Raw genomic sequence first — 6,000 nt, forward strand, 5'->3', positions numbered from 1 at the left:
CGTCACGCGTCCGCAGACATCCAGGTCCAGCAGCCCCAGCAGCAGAGCTTAAAAGGTTAGTGCATCACTGTACTTCCTATCGAACCCATCCATCTTTTCCCACTCGATCGTCGTGAGCATCGAATTTAGTAGTTCAGGAAAATATTTGATTCTTACCATCATGCCAGAAATTACAGATCTCAAATCTTTAATAAATAAGCGTGGCATTATTAAAGGTCGAGTCACGAGGTTTAAATCATTTTTGGACGTGCCGGAAAATAGAGTCAAATCATTAGAAATACAGAGACGCATTCAGGAATTACAGTCATATTTTCGTGAATTTGAATCAATTCATTTGCAAATTCAGGCCCTGGATGCGAATCAAGCAAAGGAGGAAGAATTGTTCAAATTTGAGGACGAATTTTTTGATACAATCTCCTCAGCCGACGCGATTGTAAAAACAATTGAAAATACAACACAACAGCCGACGAATGGCCCATCCGGTACGGGTCAATCTCCCACGATCGGGCGCGAAAACCCAGCAGTAAAATTGCCAAATATTCATTTGCCCACGTTCAGCGGTCTTTTCACCGAGTGGATCACATTTCGGGATAGTTACAATGCACTAATCAATGATAACAGAGATTTGAGCGACATTCAGAAATTTCATTACTTACGCAGCAGCCTTAAAAGTGACGCGCTTTCAACAATAGAGCATTTAACGTTATCCAATGATAATTATCAGGCAGCATGGGAGTTAATCCAAAATAGGTATGAAAATAATCGGTTACTCGTTCAACATCATGTTAGAGCCCTATTTTCACTACCAACCGCGACTCCAAAAGATCCCAAAATCTTGCGGCAGATCTTACAAACGGCAACATCACATTTAAAAGCATTGGAAGCGATCAAGCGTCCGGTAGATCACTGGGATGACCTGCTGATTTATTTAATTTCCTCAAAATTCGACTACCAAACGACCGTCGCATGGGAATCCACATTGTCAACCGCGATACCGGTAATGAAACATTTAACAGATTTTCTGAACCAATAATGTCAAATATTAGAATCGTTGGAAATCAACAAAATCAACAAGCAATCACAAATTCAGCAACGCAGTAGTACTCATGTGAGCTCACAAGCTAAGGGGCAGGTATCAACATGTGTGATCTGCAAGCAATCTCACTGGCTATACCAGTGTCCAACTTTTCTGTCTCTCACGACAAATCAACGCACGTTCGAAATTCGGAAACACAACTTATGCGACAATTGTTTTCGTTCAGGACATAAAGCAGCACAATGTCGGTCAGGCTCATGCAAGAAGTGCGCATTAAAACATAATTCGCTCTTACATCCGATCGAGACAAACGAAATCAGCCAATCAGATTCCGTGCCAACAACCAGTTATTGCACTCAGACGTTGTTTAAAAGAGTTATTTTGTCCACCGCCGTCATAAAGGTGTTAGATCAAAAGGGTCGCATACAAGAGTTGCGCGCTTTATTAGATGGTGGTTCCGAATCTAACTTCATAACTCAACACGCGGTCGAAAAATTGGGATGTAAAACTGAATCGATCACATTACCCGTAGTCGGAATAAATGAAGCGGTCACCACAATCAACCGTCGTACCGTCATTCAGTTGCAGTCTAAACATACGGGATTTAAATCTTCGTTACAATGTTTAGTAATTCCAAAAATTACGCAAAATATACCGCTAGTTTCATTTAGTGCCACATCATTCGAGATTCCAAAAAATCTAAAATTAGCGGATCCGCAGTTTCACATTTCACGGCCAATCGATTTACTAATAGGAAACGAATTATTCATGCGTCTTTTAAGTGTCGGTCAAATCAGCTCCAAAACCCCGAACGGACCGATCTTTCAAAAAACCCAGCTCGGTTGGATAAATGGGGGTACTTTACCGATGGCGACAGCACCCACATCTGTTTGCCATGTCTCGCAAACGGTCGAACAACAAATTCAAAAATTTTGGCAAATTGAGGAATTTGATCATAAAACCTCTTTGTCGGCCGACGACGAATATTGCGAGAAGTACTTTCAAGCAAGTACCAGACGGGATCATAGCGGGAGGTTTATTGTCAAACTTCCGTTCAAACATGACCCTCCGAATTTGGGAGTTTCCAAAAATGCAGCCATAAACCGTCTCCGTTCAATGGAAACCAAATTCAAACGCGACCCTCAACTGCAATTCGAGTACAACAATTTCATGAACGAATACCTGGCTCTCGGTCACTTACAGCAGGTACCTGTTTCGGAAGCAGTAAATATTTCCGATTACGCGTCATGTTTTCTACCTCACCATGCTGTGTTTAAGAAAGACAGTACCACAACAAAACTACGAGTCGTTTTTGATGGGTCTTGTCACACAACCAACGGGAAAAGTTTAAATGACAATCTGTTCAGTGGGCCGGCTCTGCAACAAGAACTATTTAGTATTCTCGCTCGGTTTCGCACCCATCAATATGTACTCACGGCGGACATCGCAAAAATGTATCGCCAGATATTGGTAGATTGTGATGATCGAAATTATCAATTAATAGTTTGGCGAAAACGACCCGACTTACCAATCGAAACATTTCGTCTTAAAACGGTAACCTACGGTCTTGCATGTTCTCCCTACCTCGCAATTCGTTGTTTACACGAAGTGGCTAAAGTCAATTCTAGTCAATATCCAACGGTAGCCGAAGTTATAGAACGGGATTTTTATGTCGATGACCTAATTACCGGTGCAGACACTGTCGATGCAGCTGTCAAAATGCGTGACCAGATCACAACACCTTTAGCATCTTCGGGTTTCGAGTTACGCAAATTCACGTCTAATCACCCGGACATACTTCCGTTAACAGATCAAGAAAATGTAAATCAAACCATCGCATTAGATATGCAAAATTCAAAAACGTTAGGCGTATTATGGAATGCGAGAACTGACCAAATCACATTTTCCGTTGACATGAAGGGTTCGAATCAAACTACTAAACGCGGTGTATTAAGCATGATTGCACGTCTGTTCGATCCACTAGGTTTAGTAAGTCCTGTCACAATTACAGCAAAAATTACGCTACAAGAAATTTGGAAACTCAAAATTAATTGGGACGAATCTCTTCCTCTCGGTCTACACACCAGATGGGTTGAATTCCTTCGTACTTTTATTGGATTAAATCAGATCAAAATACCTCGAAAAGTGATCGGTAGCAAATCACATCACCGAATCGAACTTCACGGATTTAGCGATGCTAGCGAAAAATCATACGGTGCGTGTGTTTATATCCGTATAATTCCCACGAACGGCCCAGTAGAAAGCAATTTACTGTGCTCAAAAAACAAAGTAGCACCCTTGAAAACCGTGTCAATCCCTCGATTGGAGTTATCAGCGGCGCTATTATTAGCCAAATTAGTAGCCAAACTCAAACCCACTTTGAACACCACTTTCGATCAATGTGTATATTGGACAGATTCCACCATAGTTTTGTCCTGGTTACAGTTACAACCAAGTTCATTAAAAACATTTGTGGCAAACCGCGTGTCCCAAATTCAACCATTAACAGATCCAAAAGAATGGTGCCATGTTCCATCAGAACAAAATCCTGCCGATATATTATCTCGCGGACGGACCCCACATCAATTAAATCAGTCGTCATTATGGTGGCGCGGCCCGCAATTTCTTAATGGACCTGAACATTTTTCTATCAAAAATAAATGGAATCCGACAAGCGTTGAAAATAGTACTATACCGGAAATCAAAACTTCATGTTGTCTTCTAGTTAATGCTGCAGACATCGACAATTCATTATTCGAAAAATTTTCCTCGTTTTCGAAATTAGTACGAGTGGTAGCCTACATTCTCCGCTTTGTAAATAATGTTAGAACGGGTGAAAGAAATATGTCTCGTCATTTGTCATGTGAAGAATTGAAGCAGGCACATAACTGCATTATTAAAGTAACACAAAAGCAAGCATTTCGCGAAGACATTCATTTTTTAGAGAAACACGGCAAAGTACCACAGAATAGCAAACTCATATCACTGAGTCCATTTATTGATGATACCGAACTACTTCGCGTTGGAGGTCGCCTCAAAAATGCTCCTCTTAAATACGATCAAAAACATCCATTACTCCTGCCCAAAAATCATTCGGTCACAAATTTACTGATAGAGTCAATTCACAAACAACAACTTCATGGCGGTTGCCAAACCACCATAGCAGCACTTCGCCGACAATACTGGATATTGTCCTGCCGAAACGCGGTTCGAAAGATCATTTTTGAGTGCTTAAAATGTTTTCGAGCTAATCCAAAATCGTATCCGCAATTGATGGGAGATTTACCTGCACCGAGAGTTACACCTTCTCGACCCTTTACTGTTACCGGCATTGATTACGCTGGGCCCATTGTTATCAAAAACGGGTACGGCCGTACGACCCGAACAGTGAAAAGTTATATCGCCATCTATGTTTGTTTCGCCACCAGAGCAGTACACATTGAATTAGTGTGCGACTGTAGCACCTCAACGTTCCTGAATGCGTTAAAACGTTTTATTTCCCGCAGAGGAAAACCATCTCATCTCTATTCCGATAATGCCACTAATTTCATAGGAGCCAATCGCGAATTGAGAAATTTATTCAAACAAGCAAAATTTAATACTGCCATAGAAAACCATCTTGCAAATGAACAAATTAGTTGGCACTTTATACCCCCTCGCTCCCCACACATGGGTGGACTATGGGAGGCAGCGGTAAAATCAACCAAAGGCCATCTCAAAAGAGTGATCGGAAATGTAATTTTAAATTATGAGGAGTTAAGTACGCTGCTCACAATGATCGAGGCTTGCTTAAATTCTCGTCCTCTCACACCCGTATCCAACGATCCTGCTGACTTTTCCGCCCTCACGCCCGGCCACTTCCTTATTGGTGATGCACTAACGTCCCCCGCAGAACCCGATTTAGCGGAGATACCCTGCAATCGGCTAAACAGGTACCAACTGCTGATGAAGCTTCGACAGCACTTCTGGAGCCGGTGGTCCAAGGAATATCTCCATCAACTCCAACAAAGGACGAAATGGACCTCCACCATCGATCATCCCCAGGAGAACACGCTCGTGGTCCTCCGAGAAGACAACGTGCCACCACTTCAGTGGCCACTAGGACGTATCCACGCAGTGCATCCCGGTCCTGATGGTGTGATTCGAGTGGTTTCCGTCAAAAGTGCCCGCGGTGTGTTTAAGCGACCAATAAACAAAGTGTGTGTTGTGCCTATGCCAGAATGTACAAAATAGTCACATTATGTGACGCTACACAACTTGCTAAATTCTCATTTATGTCAATAGTTCATTTTGTTCTTTCTTTTCGTTTGTTCTTGTTTGTTTTTTGTTGTCCACATCATCTTATGTATCATCATTAATGTTATCTCTTATCGTCACTTGAAAGGCACGCCTTTCAAGGGGCGGGAGGATGTTCAATACCGTCTAATTTTGTTCTTATGTACCTTGTTATGTACCTCTCTTTCTCTCTGACCTCAGGGGATTAGCATTCCCCACCCACTTGTATATAAGGGTGGGCGTCCCCTGAGTGTGAGAGTTGGTCAGTGTTGTTGTACGAAGTAACATCTAAGTAAAAATCTAGAAAATCACACGAATTTGTTTCATTCACAATCACACTTCAATTTGAACTAAGTCGTTTGGAAACGCCAGCGACTTTGTATCGCCGAGACGATACAAGTGTTATTAGTGCCATTCAGTTCTCGCGGAATGATAGAGAAATTTGAGAAGTCTTTTCGGTGTAAACCCAATACAAAATTTGTTTTTTGGGTTGCATCGCCAGAACGTTGGGTTCATTATCTTATATGAATCACCCTGTATTATCAATTGTGCACATAAAACATATGACATATATTGTGTAGAATACAGGCCGTTATTATAAGCAATGGTAATAAATCAGAATGAACGGCTTCCAGCAATTTCAATCGTCTGAACCTTCCTTTCAATAAAGCGAATGTTTGTTCAATTGT

General features: G+C 41.7%; 1 long non-coding RNA gene across 1 annotated transcript in view; it reads left to right on the plus strand.

Annotated features, from left to right (window-relative positions):
- Nucleotides 1-5,622, plus strand: part of LOC138126061 (uncharacterized) — a 144,046-nt gene extending 138,424 nt beyond the window's left edge. Inside the window, exon 2 of the long non-coding RNA XR_011157596.1 lies at nucleotides 5,444-5,622. This is a non-coding gene — a long non-coding RNA (uncharacterized lncRNA). The remainder of the gene's footprint in view (nucleotides 1-5,443) is intronic.
- Nucleotides 5,623-6,000: the final 378 nt, after the last annotated feature.

This window comes from Tenebrio molitor, chromosome 3, assembly GCF_963966145.1.
Source record: "Tenebrio molitor chromosome 3, icTenMoli1.1, whole genome shotgun sequence".
NCBI lineage: Eukaryota > Metazoa > Arthropoda > Insecta > Coleoptera > Tenebrionidae > Tenebrio > Tenebrio molitor.